The sequence below is a fragment of the Cnephaeus nilssonii genome (genome assembly GCF_951640355.1).
Source record: "Cnephaeus nilssonii genome assembly, chromosome: 19".
Taxonomy (NCBI): Eukaryota; Metazoa; Chordata; class Mammalia; order Chiroptera; family Vespertilionidae; genus Cnephaeus; species Cnephaeus nilssonii.
The window spans coordinates 36,190,228-36,210,693 of record NC_137090.1 but is presented as its reverse complement, the minus strand read 5'-3'; the positions used below and the strand labels follow the sequence as shown (position 1 = coordinate 36,210,693).

Here is a 20,466-nt window from a genome sequence, read left to right as displayed (position 1 = left end):
GGTCGGCCTCCCAGTTACCTGACGTGGACACTCTTGGTGCACCCCATTGTAGACTGTGTGTACAGCCTTATTGTAGTTAAGTCTTGATTGCTGTTGTTATCACTGGGAGGAATTGACTTCCAGGCCAATTGGCTGTGAGGATCAGCTATATCTACACCAGGAGAACTTCTGTGATGGAGACAGCCTTATGAGACAAGATTTGCAAAATTGCAAAAGCCTCTGTGCTCAGCTTGGATGGGGCGGAGTCTCAGGGCTGAGCAGACAGTCTTGGTTTCCCGTCAGCCCTGCCCTATGAATCCCCTGGGTCTCAGTGTCCCTCGGTAATTGCTGCAAGCACCTCTAAGAGTAAGCTGCCCTCGAGTTTTGCCCGCTGCCAGACAGTCCAGTTTCTCCCCCAATGAATCTGGATTCCCAGATTATCACCCTGGACTGGAGTTCAGCGTATTGGGGGAGCTTCCATTTCCCACCCGCTAGAGAAAGCCAGCAGCACTCAGCAGTCAGTCCTCTTTTTGCACACTCGCATGTGCACCTCCAGACCTCTGCCCTTCGCGGCTCCCCTGAGTTTCTGCCTGACAGTTCAGATTCCCCCCGTATAGGCCTTGGTCCCCAGGGTCTCAACTGGAGCTGGGGTTCAGTGCAGTCAGAACTGGGGTTCAGTGTAGTGGGGGAGCTTCCGTTTCCCACCCACTAGAGAAAGCCAGCGGTGGTTCAGCACAGTAGGGAGCTTTTGTCTCCTTCCCGCTAGCGAAAGCCAGCCAGGCACTCAGGCGTCTGTGCACGTGTCTCCGTACCTCAGCCTTTCGTAGCTCCTCTGATTCTCCGTGTGCTTTCCTCTTTCCTTCTAGTTGTATAATTTCCACTCAGCCAGCTTTCCTGTGGTTCTGGATGATGTTCGTTTTGTCTTTTAGTTGTAGTTTTGAAATTGTTGTGCGAGGCAGCAGTTTAGGTGTTTATCTATGCCACCATCTTGGTTTCTCTCTAAATTATATAAATTTTAGTTCTATGATCCTTCCAAGTATAAATTCCAACATCAAGTACATTCACAATATTTTGCAACTGTTCCATAACATCACAAACACTGTTTAGTTCCAAAACCTAGGTATGTGCCCTGACCGGGAATCAAACCTGCAATCTTTTGGTGTATGGGATGATTCCCCAACCAACTGATGAGACACCCTGTCCAGGGAGAGAAAGAGCAATATTTTCATTTGAATTGTTCATTCTGGTTTAAACTGCAGTTGGATATCTTTCACATACTTTTGGCCTATTCCTTGTTTTGGAATTTCAGTTTGAGATCTTTTGCCCTCTTTTCCAATGGATTGTTAGCAAATCTGAATTGTCATGAGTATCAGCTTTTTGCCATGTAACTTGCCAATGGTTTTCTAGCTTGCCATTTGTCTCAATTGGATGTGTGTTTTGCCAAATAGATGCATTACATTTTGATGTGGTCAAATCTGTCTTCTCTTATCATGCTTTTTAATTTTGTGTCTCACTTTGAGTGGAAAAGATGTTTTCCGTCTTATCAGGAAGATAGGCTAGCTTGTATTGTATTTCATAGTCATAGTTAATTTCAGATAAATTGATAAAGAGTTCCTGTTTTTCAGATTGTTCATCTTTTTTTTTTTTTTTTCTTGTAAGGATAGAAGTAAGGACTTCCAAGCTCTTATATGTCAGAGTGGAAATCAGAAGTCAATATTTTATTTGTCCTGTGGTGGACATGACTTCCATTTCCCCTTCTAACAGCTGCCAATTTCCACATCCAGGTGGTTCGGAGGAGTGTGGTTCAGGACCCCAGAGTGGAGGTATCAGCACATCTCACTGGCCTGGCCACAATGATGATGGTTGCATGTGGACATGTGACTTCAGTGAGTTTAATAAAATTCTTTTTATTAGTCACAAGAAAAAAAATTCTGTTTTCATATGTCTCTTGGCCTTATGAAAATATGCTCAAAGCCACTAATCATCCGAGAGATGCAAATCAAAACAACAATAAGGGTCCTAGCTGGTTTGACTCAGTGGATAGAGTGTCTGCCTGCAGACTGAAAGATCCAGGGTTCGATTGCAGTTAAGGGCACATGACCAGGGTGGGGGATCGATCCCCAATAGAGGGTGTGCAGGAGGCAACCAATCAATGATTCTCTCATCATTGATGTTTCTATTCCTCTCTGAAATCAATAAAAATATATTTAAAAACACACACAATGAGATACCATCTCTCACACCGGTCAGAGTGGCTATCATCAACAAATCAAGAAAAGACAAATGCTGGTGAGGATGTGGAGGAAAAGGAACCCTTGTGCACTACTGGTGGGAACACAAACTGGTGCAGCCAATGTGGAGAACAATATGGAGTTTGTTTAAAAAATTAAAAATGGAACTCCCATTTGACCCAGTAATTCCACTTCTAGGAATATATCTCAAGAAATCAGAAACACCAATCAGAAAAGATATATGCACCCCTGTGTTTATAGCAGCATAATAGCTAATATTTGGAAACAGCCTAAGTGCCCATCAGCCGATGAGTGGATTAAAAAACTGTGGTATATCTGCACAATGGAATACTGTGCTGCTGTGAAAAAAGAAAGAACTCTTACCATTCACAACAGCTTGGATGGACATGGCGAGCATTATGCTAAGTGAAATAAGCCAGTCGGAGAAAGATAAATATCACATGATCTCACTCATTTGTGGAAAATAATGAACAACATAAACTGATGAACAAAAATAGATCCAGAGACAGATAAGAATCAAACCAATCCTCAAATCTCAATGGGAAGGCAGAGGAGAGTCGGGGGGAGAGTAAGAGTTCAACCAAAGGACTTGTATTCCTGCATATAGGCATAACCATTGGACACAGACACTGGGGGTATGGAAGCATGTGCTAGTGGGTGGGAGTGGCTGGGGAGGGATCCATGGGGGAAAATGGAAACATATGTAATACTTTAAACAATAAAAAAATAATAAAATAAAAATTCCTCTTAGTAAAACAAACAAAAACAGCTAGTGCTCTTTCTGGATCCCAGAACACAGCATCCCCCTTCCCTCCTACCCCAGCCCCCAGATACAGAGGAACAGGCAGGAGCTTCCCAGTATGTCAGGATTTCTAATGTCCAGACCAACTCTGTTGGAGAGGTTGAAGCCTTGGCCTGGCAGGTCTGAACATTCCTGAACTCTAGATTCTGAATGTCTTAGACATTGGGTAACATCTGCCACTCTATGGACATCAGTTTCCCCATTTTCCATTGAGGGTTGGGTTCCGAACTCCATAAGCCTGAGCTCAGAACAAAGGGGCCCAGCTCCCTCCACCCTGGGTGGGTACTGGACAGAGGTGCATGAATGTGGTTCCAACTCTGGGCTCCTTTTCAGACAAATGTTGGCCAAATGCCCATCTGACCTGCTGAATGCTCACCATCTCCCCCATGCCTCTCCATGTCTGGGCATGATTCCACCAGCAGATCCTTTTCCAGAGCCCCTGAGGAAAGCTGGGTGCAGCCAGGACCCCAACTTTGAGGACACACCGCTGGGTTCATCTGAGGCTCTGTTGGGTTCGGTATCTTGTTCATTTATTTCTAAACACATATTACCCTTCTAGAAAAAGCATGTGTGAGTATCACTGACTTCATAAAACAAATTAACAAACAAACAAAACACTTCTCCCTATCAGTTGAATTGGGGCAGATTTTATTAGCAAAGATATATATTTGCTAATATTGCTATAACATTCCCTAGTTGGAAACAGGTTTTGATTTAAAACAGACATTGGGTATATATTCCTGCCATTTGCACGGAAGCTTTACTCTGACCAATGGACACGGACACTGAGGGGGTGGGAGCATGTGCTAGGGGGTGAGAGTGGCTGGGGAGGGGTCCATGGGGGGAAAAGGAAACATGTAATACTTTAAACAATACAAAGAATAATAAAATAAAATAAAAATTCCTCTTAGTTGGATGTGGTTAGGAACAAATAAAGTAGCCCCAGTATCTATAGGGTTCTTAGTGGCTTCCCTTTCTATGATCATTTTAACTTCTCCCAAACTATCAGTGAGAAGGGGAAACACCCTTGGGTCAACTCTATGGTTGTTTTTTTGGGGGTTTTCCCCCTTTTTCTACATTTTATTTCAGTTTCCTATGATTCTACAGGAATTTTCTTGCAAACCTTATTTAGAAATTGTGTTGCATTTGCTGGCAGAAACCACTAGCTATATTAATTGGAATTGGTTAGAATAGCCAGGATTACATGTTCTAACAGTTATTTAACTTTGTGAACCCATCAGGGTCATTGAGAAAATCAAGAACAATTGCTGATTCCTCTCTTGCTGAGACAAACTTTTCTCCAAAGGGAGCTGTTGGAATTCCTATTCTCATTATTCCTTAAGTCAGTAGGGAGTGGTAGTGGAGGGGACTGAAGGGGAAGGAAGAAGGGAGGGAAAGGGTGAAGGATATAGTGGGGGAGCTAAAGAAGGCAGAAGAATGGGGTGTTGGCATTCATTACCTTCGGAAGAGTTGAGAGACAGTCTCTAAAGTTTCTAATTCCTTAATTTTTTTAAAAAAGAATTTATATGTTCTTCTCCTTAAATTCTCCTCATTTCCAAATCAAGATATTCTTCCATTCATTCATTCAGTTTAATGTTAGACCTGGCATTTTTCTAATTTTTATTGCATGCCAAAAAATTAATTTAGGCACACAAATAAAACTGCATTTTGGCCATTTTTAGGAGGATATTTTCTAGTTAAATCTTCCCATTTCTGTAAAGCACTTGCAAGTAAAAGCTTCCTATCAGGAGCATTAATGAGGGCTGGGATCTGGCATCTCCTGGCCTTGGAGGCACAATCCCATGTTAATTTTAGGTGTGTATTTGTTGTTGTTTTGTAGTTGTGTGTGTGTGTGTGTGTGTGTGTGTGTGTGTGTGTGTGTGTGTGTGTTGTTGTTGTTGTTGTTTGTTTGTTTGTTTTTCTGATATCTTCAGAATCTGAGCAAATTTTTTAGGATTGTTATATAATGTAGTTGGTCAACATATATCGCTTATGGTTGAGCTCCATGAGGCTCTCACTCCTCAAGTAACATTCAATCCTCTTATGTGCCTCAGTTTATCTCCCTGCTGTCTAAAACAACCAGAGAGTTCAGGGAACTAGTTGACCAAAACTTATGGGTGCTCCCCCACAGAACCAGTCACTTTAATTGCAGTTGAGTTGAAATTTTTGCTTTGGGGCCCCTGCATGTCATGAGGAATGACCTGACACCTCCACAGTGATTCTTAGTCACCTAAGAATACCCGATATTCAGGCTGGAGGGAGGACATGCCCCTGTATTTTTGGAGCTGATCGAGTTCAACTTTAATTTATACAGCAAAGGTTAATTTTTCTCAGATTCTCAGAAAGGAATTCCAATTGGAAACCACAATATAAAACCAGCCACCCATTGTTCCTCCTGTCTTGTCTTAGCCTAAGTTCCCTCAACCCTTAATCTTAGTTACACCTGGAGTATTTAAAATACAGCTCAAATAAATCAAACCCTCTACCACCAGCAAGGGAAAGTCCTTGATCTAAGACACAATTCACCCAGGCTCACCTGATGGGTGGGGAGCCAGTGGGTTCAATGGGTTTTTTGTTGAATCCTAGCACTGGGTCCACAGTTTGGTCCGGGAGGGGGCTGAAGGGGGTTCTTTGGAATACTGCCCCACTATGCCAAGTAAATGTCAAAGTAAGAAACACTCAAACTTGTGAAGAATTTTTGTGAGTTTATTTAAGGTCAGCTGTCAAAAATTAGTGGGAAGAAAATCTCAGTGGATTGAGATAATGCTCTGGAGAATGGCGGTTGTGCACCTTATGTTATACATTACATCAAAACAGGAGATGTGTGTTGGTAACATGAAATCCAGTCGTGATACATTAGGGTCCCAGAGAAATCAAAGTGGGGAATTCTATGTGACTGGATAAACATTAAAATGACACAGGCATACTTCTTTTACATAGGTGGATATAGGAGAGTTACAAGTCAACAATTAACTCGGGTACAATGAGGGCATTTGTGGTCTCCACAGAGCATTGCCTATGCTTTGAGGGGTCTGGAAAAAGGGAAATTCTTTGACATTCAAAAGATATATTATTGTAGATGCCAAAAGACAATAGACAGGCTCAGTTAAGGTAAAGATTGACCTTAGTCAGAGAAAATGCCAGCCTAGGACATGACTATCCACCTTAAACTGCATTTAGCTAAAAGTTTTCATTTCAGAACATCCTTTGTAATAACTTTAAGTCTCTGAGTTTGCAAGAACACCACACAGGCCTTCCCTGAGCTAGTCATGTGGTCCCTTTTCGCACACGCTCTCCTTGGATCACTCGTGTCCCACCTCCTGACAACCATCACTGAGTGCTTAGGGGTTCGGTCTGCACTACAGCCCCCAACCCACCTGGCAGGTCATCAGCTGCCCCTGATAGAATGTTTCTCCTCTGTCCCAACAAGAGAAGAGAAACCATAACCCCAGAATACAGAAAGGACCTGTATGGGGCAAGCAGCTGCAGCTTCTTTGTTGCCCACAGTACTGGTCTCCACAACCCCTGAACCCCCACCCCCGTGCCCAGGCTCAACACACCAATGCCCACGAACCTGTTTGTTACCTCGGAGTTGGACAGCCCCAGCCTCAGATTTTTGCCCAGGTTGTGCAACCTGACCGTAGTGAAGATGGTGGTCTTTAAAGAGCTGGAGAAGGACCTCATCCCCATGGTGATTGCCATGAAGATGCAGGGCTCCAACCTCATATTAATGGTGATCAACATGAAGATGTAGGGCTACAAGCACATCCTACAGGAGTGTGCTGTTCCCCAGTGGACAACTGGAGACAGACCTGGGGCTGACCTCACTGAAAGACCCCAACTTCCTCAGGAGAGAAGGCAACAAGCTACAGGTCCTGTGCACTGGAGGAAGCGCTTTAAGAAACAGATCATCTGGAGCTACTAGACACTCCCTGTGGGCGCCATCCACATGGCCGAGGTCAGGCAGCGACCCCTCAAGGGTGGCCACGGGCTGTGTCTCTGCAGCAGCATCAACGAGGCTTTTGCCAAAGTGGCCGAGATCTGGATCTGCTCCCTGTCCGGCCAGCACATCCTCCAGGAGAACAGTGCCATACAGGCCAGATGCAAGGCCAAGTCAAGGGTTAACTACTCCAAGGGGGTATATCAGAGGTTCTCCTCTGAACAACAGGCCAACAACAATGCCACCCATGGGCTAGACCTGGCTGAGGAGGGCATTGACATGGGGATGCCCAAGAAGCAGAGGCCATAGATATTAGGAAAGACGTCCATTACCAGGCCGCAAAATATCAAGGAGAAAGTCGTGGCATGGCTGGGCAAGTTCAAAGTGTCAGAGGAGGTTGTGGACTCCAGCATATCCCCAAGTTGGAGGGGGATCTGGACCTTCTATTTGACACACTAGAAAACTACAGCGACAGTGACCCAGACATGGAGGATGATAACAGCACCCTCAGCACCCCCAAGCCGAAGCTCAGGCTGTTCTTTGAAGGCTTGGCACACTCCAGCTCACAGACAAAGATGGGGAGCATCCACAGGGCCCGGAGCCAATAGCCTGCAAATCTGGCCAAAGTGTGAGAAAACACATGAGCCTCAGGCATCAATCAGCCCAGCGACAGTGTTTGGAACACGGTGGCCCACAGCAGACCCAACCCCAAGGTCTCCTGGGTCTGTACCTTTGCCATGACTAGCATGAGGACAGTGCCATGCAGGTCGGCCCAAGGCCAAGTCCACAAATCACTACTCTAAGGAGGAGTATGAGAGCTTCTCAGAGCAGGAGGCCAGTGAAGATGCCGCCCATGGGTAGGACCCAGACCAGGATGACTTTGACATGGGGGAGCCCAGGAAGCAGCGACTATTGAAAGTCACAACCATGTCCATGACAAGGCATCCAAACTTAAATCAGAAAGTCCTGGCTTGGCTGAGCAGGGCGAAGTGTCAGAGGAGGTCCTACACTCAGAGCAGGACCCTGCAGATCCTGTCCCCGAGTGGAGGAGGACCTGCACCTTCTGTCTGACATGCTGGAGAACCAGCGACAGTATCCCAGACAGGGAGGAGGATGACAGCCTTCTCAGCACCACCAAGCCCAAGCTCAGGCCATACTGCGGAGGCCTGTCACATTTATGTTCGAAAAAGGACATGGGGAGCATCCATGGTGCCTAGAGCCAGGAAGAGCTTCCGAGCCCTAGTAGGTTTCATTGGGGGCTAGTGTGTTGGCCAATGGACTAAAAGGGCCCGGGTTCCATTCTGGTCAAGGGCACACCTGTCTCAATTACAGGCCTGATCCCCAGCCCTGGTCATGGCATGTGCAGGAGGCAACCAATCCATGTGTCTCTCTCACATTGATGCTTCTCTCCCTCTCTATATCTCCCTCTCCCTTAAACTCTCTCTAAAAAATCAGTGGAAAAATAACCTCCGGTGAAGGTTAACAAAACAAACAAAGGAGCCTCCTAGTCTGGCTGCAGTGCCCGAGAAGACCAAGCCCAGGCAGCAATAGCCAAGTGACAGTGTCTCCCACTTATCACCTCAGAGCACGCCCACCGAGGGCAGCAGCCAGCACAGTCCAAGGACAGCCTGGAGGCAGAGCCCTCAGCCCTGGACATGCTCACCAAGAAGCTGCTGCCCAGTGGGCGCATCACCAAGACCGAAGCTCTCATCATCCCCTTCACCAAGGCCAAGGGGAAGCATCCTGGCCACCATGGCTGGGGCAGGTACCTGAAGGAGCGGCAGACAGCACAGCCACAGAACAAGCGGCCAACAGCCTAGCGCTGCCAGACCCAGGGAGCCAGCTGCAGATCCCCAGGAAGACCACGTACAACCAGCTGAAACACATCCTCATCTCTGATGACCAGCTGCCGGAGAACATCATTCTCCTCCACACCTCCGACTGGCAGGGCCAGTTCCCCTCGGACACCCTGCAGGGGTACACGCTGCCTTGCTGTGCACCTACCCCCCGACTGATGTTCCGGCAGCCTTCAGCTCCATCATCTGGCGGATACAGAGATACTGTCACGATAATTCCCAGCCCCCGAAGCCGGTGAGGATCCTGGTGGCAGGGGCACAACTACTTCAGCGCTGTGCTGCGCATCTTCCTGGAGCTGCTGTCCTACAAGGTGCTCGACTGGCTGGGCTACATGCGCTTCCTGGTCATCCCGCTGGGTTCCCACCCCGTGGCCAGGCACCTGGGCTCCGTGCATTACTGCTACAACAGCTTCTTCCAGGACCTGGCCTGGCGGGACCTGTTCCACAAGCTGGAGGCCAGAGTGCCATGCAGGACACGCTGGACATCGTGACGAGAATCACACAGTACATCACAGGGCCAACTGTGCCTCCCAGCTGCCATCGAGGAAGCCCTGCTCTCCGACAAGCAGAAGAGCCCCCAGGAGGAGTCCTTATGGTCATTACCTTCAGGGGAGCGGGTGAAAGTTGGGACAGTGCAACAGTCCTCAGACAGGTCAGGAGACTCAGATGATGGGCCCCCTTGGGCTGCAGCGTGCTTTGGTCCATCCCTCTGTCCATACCTCTCTGGTCGCCAAGGAGGCCTCGTCACCCCACTCTGCTCCCCGTCAGTGAGTGGGGCATGTCCTCCCCCAGCCAGGGCGATGGCACCAAGCTGATGGAGCGGCAGGTGGATTACTGGACGGCAGCCCAGCCCACAGACAGGAAGAGAGACTCGAAGAAGAAAGGCCTGCCTACCGCCAACAACACCCTCAGGTGCTCCTCCCACTCTCTCCAGGTCAGCAGGCTGCCCAGCAGTGGAGGGGCCACAGCAACACCCACCGTCCATGACGGGGCTCACCAAGGAGGAGAAGAAGAAGAAGGTGCTGTTTTTGCCCAAGAAAACCAAGGACAAGGTCGTGGAGTCCAAAAGCCAGTGCCTGGAGGGCATAGGCCGCCTGGTCTGCAGGCCCAGCACCAGCAGAACAGGCTGCGGGTCCTCATCAAAGGTGTGGTGTGGAATGACGTGAAGTTCTTCCAGCTGGCAGCCCAGGGTCCTCCCACGTCCAGCGCTTCACCATCTGCATCTCCAGACGCTCCGACTCCACCTTCCAGCCCTGCCTGTGGCCCTGCTGACGCCAAGCACAGGAGGGCCCAGCTGCTTTTCTCTGAATGTTTCAGTTTTGTACAGAGACTGACCCTGGAAACACAAAGAGAAACCTTCTTAAGTACAAATGTGCTCACAACCCGGAAACTAATGTGGTTGCCCCCAGTGGGAGCCCCCAACTGCTCTGCTGATTACCCAGAACTCTCTGGTGGTGGGAGGTCAGGCGGGCAGTGCTGAGCTGGAGACTCATGGGAGGTGAGTTTGGCCTCAGGACCCCTAACACTCCCAAGGAGAAGGGCTCTCACCTTCTCCACCTGCCCTTCCTGGAAGCCAGGACTCTGCCCCCACAGGACTCAGAGCTGGTGGTCAGATGCCAAGGGCTGGCCTCCCAATGGGGGCGTCCTGAGCAGAACACGGAGGCCAGTCAGCCCAGCTCTGGGCCCCAGCTGCCAACCAGCCAAGTGGCCCCAGCACCACCCACTTGTGGTTCCCTAAAAAAATACCTGTATGGTGCAGACCCCCAGGCTCACGGACTAGACAAACTGTTGGAACACCAGCTGCCCGCTTCCTGAGCAGAAACTCCACTTTTGCCCTCATCATTCTGTGTTATTTCAGAACATTTGTACCACCCAACAGGTGTGGGACCATGTATTTCCCAGGTGAGCACCCTGCCCCTCCACAGCACAGTGGTCCCTCTGCCATCTGCTGCTGTGAGTCTTCAGGTCACTTTGTGTCTCTGAGTGCTGGTGCCTCTAAACACGGGGTGAGCCTAGGATCACTCACAGGTTTATTGTAGAGACTCAGTGGGGGCCTCCCTGGAAAGTGCTCTCTGGGTGCCTGCACAGTGGAGAGGTCTGCTGGACGGGCTGTGATTGAGCTCATTGGCCATTTTCTCTTCCTCGTGACAAAGCCTCTACCTCATTTGTGATTCTCCCCGAGGCCTTGGGCTAAGCTCTTTTCTCCTTAGATACAGATATTAGAGATTCTAACAGGGGTCCGTGTCCTGGGTGAAGCCAGAACCAAAAATCCCAGAAGTCAGCAATGCGGCTCCATGCTAAGTTTATTCTTGGCTAAAAGAATACAGAAAAAGTGTGAAAAAATTTTAAAATACTAGATAGTGAAAGCACTGTATAGTGGATGAGGGAGAGCATGTTAAAGAGCTTATCTTGCTGAGTAAAATATAGACATGTGTAAGAAACCACAGGGACACATTTAAGTAAATGTATTTTAAGTTAAGGGAAAGCATCATGTTTTGCAAAATAGAATGCGTTAATTTTAACCTCCTTTAAGAAATAGGACCTATTAAATGAGAAGCAATAAATGATTTTCTAAAAATCAGAAGAAAATTTGACAAATGGAAGTAATTGTTTGCTTTGTTATACATATTATATCAGACTAACAGATAATACTAGTCTTTTAAACAAAAATAAATCATTACTACCTACTATGTCACATAGGAAGTCTCAATAAATTCTAAAGAAGAAATATATGTTTGTTTTCCATTGACACGTTCATGAACCATAATGTATGATGCATATATGTTCTCTAACATAATGCACTAAGATAAGTTAATAATAAAGGATGGCTTTAAAATTCCCAAATATCTGGACACTTAAGAAGGTATAACTGAAGCTGAAGTGAAATATATTCTATATAAACCCTGAGTTCAAAGGAAACCATGAGTGAGATAATGGAATACTGACAACTAAAAAACAATAAAGAGAAGATGCAGATCAAAAGCAGCCATAATGAAGATAGTTTTAGTTTTAAATAGACTTCTAAGGAAAGAATTACAGCTGTGATGTGAGATCTATGTATCCAAATAGTAAATTAGAGAGAGCAACCAAGTGACCTTGAAGAAGTAAGGAAGGGGGAAAACATAATGACAGAAATCAGTAAAACAAAGAATTTCAAAATAGCCTTCAACAAACTGAGAAACTGCTTCTCTAGAAATATTGGTAAAATAAACAGATTTTTAGCCATTCTGACCAAGAAACAGAGAAAAGCGCTGAGCACATAGTTCCAACGAGTTAGGTGAAATGACCGATTCCTGGAAAGAAACAAACTACACAACCTTCCTCAGAAGAAAGTGACGCCCTGACTAGTCTATTAACGGGATTGAATTTGAGGTTACAGCATTCTAATGAAGGGCTTCCAGGTCCAGGAGGTTTCACTGGAGAATTAAACGGAATAAATGAACAGACAGTTCACTGAAGAGGCTATAACATGTCACATGCGCACTTGAAAAGTTCAACATCATAAGCCATTAGGAAAAGGTTAATTAAACCACAAGGAGACTAACTAAAATAAAAGACTGTGGTAACAGTGCTGGGGAGGATGTGGAGAAACTCACTCATTCGGGGCTGGTGGGAATGTAGACTAGTACAGCCACTGGGGAAAGCAGTTTGGTTGTTTCTTATAAAACTAAACATGCAACTACCACACAAGCCAGCAATTGCACTCCTGGGCACTTATCCCAGAGAAATCGAAACTTTCATCCACTCAAAAACCTGAGCACAAATGTCTATAGGAGCTCTGTCTTAAAACTTGCAAGCTTTCTCTGAAATCCCATGTTAGGATTAATATCTAGAGTTTGTAAGAAACGTTTGTCACATAAAAAATGGGTAGAGTATATGAAAAGGGAATTTCATAAAGGAAAATCCAAAACGTTAACAAGATATGAAGAGACGTTAAATTCACTTGTAATCAGAGAAGTAATGAGGCTCTCTTTACACCAATCTGCATGACAGATGAGAGTGTGATGATGGGAAGTGTTTGTGAGGCTATGGGACAAATGGAAACATCATGGACTGATGGGACTGTAAACTAGTTCAGGCATCCAGGAGACCATCTATAAGTACTTAGCAAAATTAAAATTAAATATGCTTTTAGATATTTGAATATTCACATATATAATTGTGCTACGTCCAAAGGGCATGAAGAATCACCGTAGGAGAACCTATAACATAGGCCTCTCATTCTCAAGCTTGAACTGATCACTTTTTGAATAACATTTCCTCGGCTGGGCCACAGGGGAAAAAGCAGGCCTTCTGTGTCAAAATATAGCCCCTCAGAGTCCAAGAGCATGAACCTGGTTCTGCAGATCAGCATCACTGGGTGGGAATGGACCACTGGAAATATTTGCTAGGATAGATAGCAAAGAGACAGCTGGGTAAGTGGGTTCCCAAACATTATCCTGTCAATTCCATCTCAGAAACTTTAGCCTTTTTATGAGTATTTTCCCACTGACATAAACATCCTCCCGCGAAGTTAATGGTATTGTATATGAACAGCATGGCTAACAAACTCATGTGACATGATGAAACGTGGCAAAGTGCTGTGATGGAGCCTAAAAAAGAAAATGGGTCGTCTGTGTACTTCCTTCTGTTTTCATTTGCAAGTAAAATGATAACATAGGAAAAACAAAAAGTATCACTATAGGTGTACATATAGCCACATAAATAGTTTTTGTAATATTTAAAGTGTGAATACTATGTATTAAATGTAAAAGAATAAAATATAAGTAGAATAAATTATGATCACCTGTGTTACTACTGAATCTTAAAATGCTGCCATTCCTGTGTGTCTTTAAGTAGAACATTAGGGTGACAGTTGGGAGACCGTTGAACTCCTGATTCCATCCCAGTTTTTCCTTCCCCAGAGCTACTTACTATCATCCACTTTGTGCTTGTCCTTAAGTAGGTTTCTATAATTTTACTCAAAAGTTGTGTACACAGTTATATTTACTGTTGATTTTTCACTCAAATCATGCTTTATTAGATTTGTCCACGTGGCTACACATACTCCAGTCCACTAATTTTACTGCTTTACTAGGTATTTACTATGATTACTTTATTCTCCTGTTGAAGGACATTTAGGTTATCTCTAGTTTTCCACCATCATAAACAATGCTGAAATGACTTCTTGTATCTTCCTTCATGGGCACGTGAATGAAGGTTCTCTAGAGTATGTTGCTAAGAATGAATTTCTAGCAGGAAGGCCACGCACACCTTAGGTTTTCCTAGTGGGTGCAACTTCACTGGTTCAGCCATCCCCGCCTCCCAGCTGCTTGGATGTTGGCTGCTCATGGCTCCTGAAGGCCCTTTCCCTGTTCAGAGGGAGTAGGCGCTCCCCCTCCAGTGCCCTGGAAGGCTCAGCCAGAGGCCAGTGATGACTGGCACTGGGTAGACAAGCCTGGCTCCCTACCTCCAATGGGACTCATTCAATGGGTACAATTCCTGTTCCAGATCCCCTCTCAAGACCAGGCTGAATGTAATGTGCTAAATCCACATCTCTGCTCACCTCCCTCCGTCTTCTCCTTCTGAGGTCACTCCTTCACTAAACTCTGTCCCAGTTCCCAGAAGTCACTGCTTCCAGGGAGCTTGGCCTACATGACTAATATTGCCAAAGTCTCTCCAAAAGGGCTGCACCAATGTCCACAGTTAGGAGAGGCTTGAAGGCTGAGAAAGAGGAAGCCTTTCCAAGAGATGAGGTGGGGGAGGGGGAGAAGGCAAAGGCTCTGAGATGAAGAGCTTTGTGAATTCCACAAACCCAGTGAAAGCCAGTATGGCTGAAGTGTGGGGAGCAGAAGAAAGAGAAGGACACTGGTTGAGGTTGGAGATGTATGTAGGAGCTGACAAGTAGACCTCATAGGCTAGTTTCCTTTTTTTCTTTTAATGGTAACGGGAAGTCCTTTAAATGCTTTGAGCAAGAAATTGATAGGGTTTGATTTAGACTAAGAAAATTCGTCTGTGTGTAGAGAGAATGGTTTGGAAAAAGATAAAAGAAGCAGGGATTTGAGTATCCACACAGCAAGCAGAGTGGATCATAAAAATTATAGTGTTAGCACAGAAAGTAAGAAACATTATGGGGTTTATAGCACAACACGGTGTGTATATAAAACACACAAGCACACAAAGACATGAATTATTCAAGTGCACATACCTATTTTTCAGTGGCTACCTTTATGGAGGGAGAAGAAGGGAATGGAGATTCGATGTAATAAAAGACAATAATATTAAGAAGATATCTTGCAAGGAATGGTGGTGACGAGGTGTCATGAATTGAGGCATATGATTTACGGAGCCCAGAACCAAGAAAACAAAAATCAAAACAGCAACCACCCACCTCCCTACCCATTATTTTCCTTCGCCCTGTGGAGACGCATGTCTGGGAAGGGGAACGGGTTTTCTGAGAGACCTTCCAAATAACCCAACTTTTACCCACTAAGTGGGTTGACCTGGATGGCAGAGACCTTCCTAGTGATTAATGCAGCATCTGAGTCAAGGAACCTGGAGGGAGGAGGAAGCAGACCCTCCCTGGAGCCGCATTAGTGAGGACACAGATGGGAGCACTGAGGCAGTCTCATGCCTGACCTGGTGGGTGCTCCTGATGCTCCCTCTCAGCCTAGTTTCTCTTTTCCCTGGGGGCTCCATGGAGCCAGGTCTTATCTCTGGGCTCAGAGATAATCCAGGTTAACATGCCTTGTTATTTCCCCTTTGCACTAGTTTATGACCTGGTCCCAGGAGATCTGGGGACCAAACTTCTACCATGTCTGGTAGCTCTGAGCCCAGGTGCCCAGGGCAAGAGTAGACACCCATAAGGTATCAATAAATGCCTGTGGATTAAAAGTGATCGCTTGAATCTTTGACTGGGATCAAGGACCCTGAGATTTCCCTTGACGTTTTTCTTCAAGTGCCCAGAGAAGCACATGGCATGCTTTGCAAATGCATTTGTCAGTTGGCCTTCAAAGAGTTTGTTGAGTTGGTGCCTTTGTTTCGCTGTCTGGCCCTGAGAGACAAAATCCCAGTGGATAGAATAGAGTGGATGCTGGCTTTACCCAATGGCATGCTGCTCTGAGGCACTCCAGAGCGACACTCTGGCAAAGTGTATAAAAATGAAGTGTGCTTCCCTGTGAATGAACCTAGAAATATACCCAAAAAAGATGTACAAAGACATTTACTGATTCATTGTCTGTAGTAGGAAAAACAAGAAAAAACTAAATATTATCATCACAATATTGATTAAAACTATACCTGATGCAGTCATAAAATGTAATAGCATGCATCCATTAAAAATGATGAAAATATTTACAGAGTATGCTCACCAGCACAATGAGTGAATAAAAATAATTTAGTAAGAAAATAAAATTGGACGAATTTTCACGAAAATGTAAACAGGACCTGAAGTGATTTTTACTTTCTTTACATTTTATACTTAAGGATATTAAAGAAAATTCAACAAAATCCAAATAGTATAAAATAAACATATGTGAAAGCAAATTTAATATGGAAGTTAATGCAACAGATATCATAATAAAAAGTAAGTTTGGCACATACAAAGAACCAGCTGTGGACCAACCTATTAATAAATATGACTACAAAAGCCTAAATAAAACATTAGCATATCTACTTCATTAGTTTATACTGGAACACAAGTATGGTTTAATATTAGGAGGCTTCTAAAAGCTCTACCCCTATGTTCACTGCATCATTATTTGCAATAGCCGAGATATGGGAGTAACCTAGGTATCTATCAACAGATGAATGGATGAAGATGATGTGGTGCACATGTACAATGGAATATACTGGACCATTAAGAAGAAGGAAATCTTACTATTTGCAACAACATGGGTGGGTCTAGAGATTATTATACTAAGTGACCTAACTTAGAAGGCAAAAAACAATTACCATAGAATTTTATTTATATGTGGACTCTAAAAACAAAACAAAACACAGACTCATTAAAAAAAAGAGAGAGAAAAAGGAATAGTTACCAGAAGGATGGTGTGGGGCATGAGTGAAAAGGGGAAGGGAAATATAGTCAATAATATTGTGATAAATTTACATGGTGACAGATTGATTATGAATTGGTGAGCTGATAAAATGGTCGAATTACTATATCATAGACCTGAAACAATACTTATACTAATAAAAGGGCAATATGCTAATCAGACCAGGAGACCTTCCGGACATCCTTCCGGACAAAGCCATGGTGGCAGGGCCAAGGCAGAGGCAGTTAGGGGCGATCAGGCCAGGAGGGGAGGGCAGTTGGGGGTGATTAGGCCTGCGGGGGTGGGGGTGAAGTTGGGGACAAGAAGGCTGCAGGAAGGACCAGTTGGGGGCAAGCAGGCCAGCAGGGGGGGGGTAGTTGGGGGTGAGCAGACCATGTGGGGGTGGCAGTTGGTGGTGAGCAGGCCAGCAGGCAAAGTGGTTAGGGGCAATCCGGCAGGCAGGCAGGTGAGCAGTTAGAAGCCAGCAGTCCCGGATTGTGAGAGGGATGTCTGACTCTGGTTTAGGCCCGATCCCACAGTTGAACATCCCCAGAGGAGTCCCAGATTGGAGAGGGTGCAGGCTGGGCTGAGGGACACAACCCCACCATGCCCTCCCGTGCACAAATTTTGTGCACTGGGCCACTAGTAACCATATAAGATTGTATATCAACTATACTTAAATTAAAAATAAAATAAATAAATTTCTCAGATGCTGTAGGTTTTTTAGAAAATTAATCCTAGGAATGAATATTCTAAAATTTAAAAACATATCTTAATAAAAGTTAATAAAAAGTGATAGGCACTGAAAAAGCATCTGATCACAAATGCAACAGCCGTATCTGATTATTAAAGTACTATTGTCAAATACAAACAGAAAGGTAGTTGCTAAATGTCTTTCACTTAAAATCCTCTAAAAGGCCTCATTGCACTTGGAATACATTTTACAGCCTGAACAAGACTCTGCAGGCTCTGCACCCCGTTGGCCTGAACAACTTCCTGTCTCACACTCTCCTCTTTCCTCCAGCCACACTGGCTCTATTTCATTCCTTCAACCCAGTGAGCTCTTCCCCACCTCAGGGCCTTTGCACACACACCTCTCTGTCTGCAAGGCTCTTTGCTTAGGACTTCATAGGACTGACCTTTTTTCTCCTTTACATCTCACCCAAAAAAGACATCAGCGTGTGGAAAGTGTTCTCTATCTCTATATCATGGAATTAAGTAGAGTCTATTTATATCCTCTCATTTTTTATTTTTAAAATTTTCATTCCACCTGCATTAGGTTTTCAAAAGGAAAAAGACACAGTAAAATGTATTAATTTAAAATACATTTAAATGTTTCTGTAAGATCTGAAATATTGATCTAAAGTTTTCCCCTCAACCCCCTAACTGGTTTGTCTCAGTGGATAGAGCATTGGCCTGCGGACTGAAGGGTCCTAGGTTTGATTCCAGTCAAGGACACATCCCCATTAGGCGGTGTGCAGGAGGCAGCTGGTAGATGTTTCTAACTCTCTATCCCTCTCCCTTCCTCTCTGTAAAAAATCAATAGAATATATTTTTAAAAAATAATGTTTTCCCCTCAACAACTGAGCAGCTGTCCCAGTGCTATTTACTGCCACAGGGCCTCCATAATGATCCACTCAGTCCCACGTGTGCTCGGCCCTGTTCCTGATGTCACTGCCCAGCTCCCGTGGCCTGCTCACTCCAGCACTCAACTGCACTGCTTGAGAAATCTGTCTATTTGACAGAGCAAGTCCCCTTCTTATGTTCTTTTCAACTGTTTCCTAATTTGTTTGCATATTTATTTTTAAAATGAAATTTAGAATATTTTTTGTTTCCCCAAAATCCTGCTATGATTTTTACTTCAAATAAGTAAATTTTAGATTAATTCAGGAGAATATGTGCCTTTGCCATATTTTACCTTTCTATCCAGAAATTAGTAAGTCCATGCCTTTATGATTAAATGGAGAAATAGAGCATTGGCAGGCCCTGGGAAATTCCTGTTAACATCTTACTGCTTTAGATTATTTTGTTGATGTCACACTTTGCATTTCCACCTAATGGTTGTTTACATACATACCCTATATAATAAAGAGCTAATATGCTAATTAGTCTGAACAGTCTGGATGACATTCTGGATGAAGCCTAGGCTGCGAGGGCCAGCCAGTGCTGTGACCAGCTGCGAGAGCCAAGCTCCTTGCATGAATTTTGTGCATCGGGCCTCTAGTGTATTTATAATAGTAATGGGCAATATATATTGAGTGCCCACCACATGCCAAGTCTTTATGTTAAGCACTTTATTACTCAATTTTATTCGTGCAACTCATCTTTCATGTGAAAAGAACAAGCCTTAATGAACTCAGCTAAGATGCCTGAGGTTCTAATGCAAGTGGCAGTGCCATTCTCTCACTAAAATTTTTTTAGTTAATTCTCACCGAAGGATAAGTTTCCTCTTTTTTAGAGAGAGTGGGAGGGAGGGAGGAAGACAGAGAGAGAGAAACATCGATGTGAGAAAGAGAGAAATTGATTGGCTACCTACTTTGATTGCTCAGACCAGGGCCAAGGATCTAGCCTGCAACTGAGGTATGTACCCTTGACTGGAATCAAACCCAAGACCCTCCTATCCACGGGCTCCCAACTATTACAGGCTCACAGCTCTGTCTCTTTCTCTCACTCTCCAGCTGCTCTAATTTAATTGAGAACATCCGGAATTTTCTTCTGGTCACTTGTATAAAGAATCTTATTAAACTCACTGAAGTCACATGTCCACATACAACCATCATCACTGTGGTCTGGCCAGAGAAATGTGCTGATACCTCCACTCTGGGGCCCTGAACCACACACCTCAGAACCAGGTGGATGTGGAAATTGGCAGCTGTTAGAAAGGAGGAAATGGAAGTCATATCCACCACAGGCCATTGTCAATTAAAATATTGACTTCTGGTTTCTACTCTGACATTTAACAGCTTGGATGTCCTTACTCATATCCTTACAAGAAGAAAAACGATGAACAATCCAAAAGACTGGAATTCTTTTTAGATCCACCAGATCATTGAAGTCACATGGCTATGAAATTAACCTTTGCTGCTGTAAACCACTGAGATTCAGGGCTCTGTTAACACAATACAACCTAATACTAGCTCTTGTGTGTGTGCGCGCGCAGAAGAAAAGCAGACACCTAGGAAGAAAAAAGCGTTTGGAGGCACTTTTGCTTTGTGGCATTCCTCCTCCTACTTGATAGCTACTCCCCCTCATGAGCCTGAACATCCCTAAGAAGCACTTTCTGCAATAACCCATTGTGCAGGCAGGGGAGAGACAGACCTGACAAGTACAGTGACTTATCCAGGATCAAGAAGAGGTAAGTATGAGGGGTTGAGTCTGAGCCCTGGTCTGTCTCCTCAAATCTGGGGCCAGACCTTCTAGGGGCTGGAGAGGGTGTGTTGGTGTCACTGTGTACACTGTTGGTATTCCACGGAGAAGGTGGGTGAGCAGTCAGCAGCCCACAGGACTATCTACAGCTGTTATTAGGTGAGGGGAGGTGGAGGGGGCAATCCCAGGAAGTGAGGTCACTTCCTAATAGAACTTGGAACCCCAGTAACCAGGCACCCACTTTCTAGCAACTGCC

The 20,466-nt window shown here is 44.9% G+C and overlaps 1 pseudogene across 1 annotated transcript in view; it reads left to right on the top strand.

Moving 5' to 3' along the window:
• The window catches only part of LOC307115467 (phosphofurin acidic cluster sorting protein 2-like), a 41,565-nt pseudogene that overhangs the window by 4,788 nt on the left and 16,311 nt on the right, over positions 1 to 20,466 (top strand). The window contains exons 2-5 of the transcript in view: positions 6,583 to 6,783; positions 7,039 to 7,171; positions 7,384 to 7,577; positions 8,467 to 10,019. The product of the transcript in view is annotated as a phosphofurin acidic cluster sorting protein 2-like (transcript). The remainder of the gene's footprint in view (positions 1 to 6,582; positions 6,784 to 7,038; positions 7,172 to 7,383; positions 7,578 to 8,466; positions 10,020 to 20,466) is intronic.